General features: G+C 37.4%; 1 non-coding gene across 1 annotated transcript; it reads left to right on the top strand.

The window, feature by feature from the left end:
- The first annotated feature begins 442 nt into the window (after positions 1-442).
- Positions 443-549, top strand: LOC128294967 (small nucleolar RNA R71). Its single transcript, XR_008285274.1, has one exon. It is a non-coding gene; the product is annotated as a small nucleolar RNA R71 (small nucleolar RNA).
- The last annotated feature ends 557 nt before the right edge of the window (positions 550-1,106 follow it).

The following is a 1,106-nucleotide window of genomic DNA, read 5'->3' as shown; positions in this document are numbered from 1 at the left end:
TTGTAAAAAGGGGAATTTGACATGCAAGTCCATTATTTTGCATGCATGCTTTAATTAGTCATCACACATTTCCCTATCGTACTTTCAAAGTTCACTACTAAGTCCTTTCTTGTGGAATTCACCTTTATAACACTAAATCAATCATCATAAAATGTCATACATGAGCACACACATATTATAGGCATCAAAATAAATTTTTAATTATTTTTATGCCTCGATTTTGTGGTCCCGAAACCACATTCCGACTAGGGTCAATTTTGGGCTGTCACACTTTGTCCTCATGACTTCCCACTGATAGTTATTCAGTGACATCTCCTCTATAAACACATAGGCATCTTCAGGTGTTTTATTATTGATGGTTCTGCCAGCAGCTGCGTCAACCATTTGTCGAGTCGAAGCATTCAGGCCATTATGGAACATTTGAACCTGTAGCCAAAGCGGTAACCCATGGTGAGGGCACCTTTTCAAAAGGTCCTTGTATCTCTCCCATGCATCGTAGAGTGTTTCTAAATCCATCTACACAAAAGAAGAGATATCATTACGTAATTTAGCCGTTTTAGCCGGTGGAAAATATTTTAGTAAAAATTTTTCAGTATTTGTTCCCAAGTAGTAATTGACCCTCGTGGTAACGAGTTCAACCACTGTTTAGATTTGTTCCTTAAGGAAAAAGGGAATAACCAAAGATAAATGGCATCATCAGAGACACCATTAATTTTAAATGTATCGCATAGTTCTAAGAAGTTGACTAAATGAGCGTTGGGATCCTCATCCTGCAAACCATCAAACTGAACAAATTGCTGTATCATTTGAATAGTGTTAGGTTTTAATTCAAAAGTATTTGCAGCTACAGCAGGTCTATTTATGCTCGATTCAGTTCCTGTTAAAGAAGGTTTAGCATAATTATACATAGTGCATGGAGCATGACTTTGATTAACCGCAATTGCAGGAGGTAGCTGATTGCCTTGGTTTTCAGCCATCTCTTCGGTTGGGGGTTGAGTATCATCTTCTTCTTTGATTTCTTCAAACTGTACGATCGATTTCTTCGTCAAAAAGTAATGGTCCTGACGAATTTCTTCTAGTCATAAACTATAAAAACCTGCCAAGAG

The sequence above is a fragment of the Gossypium arboreum genome, chromosome 6 (genome assembly GCF_025698485.1).
Source record: "Gossypium arboreum isolate Shixiya-1 chromosome 6, ASM2569848v2, whole genome shotgun sequence".
NCBI lineage: Eukaryota > Viridiplantae > Streptophyta > Magnoliopsida > Malvales > Malvaceae > Gossypium > Gossypium arboreum.
Note: the sequence above shows the minus strand (reverse complement) of the source record. Positions and strands in the feature narration are given on the sequence as shown.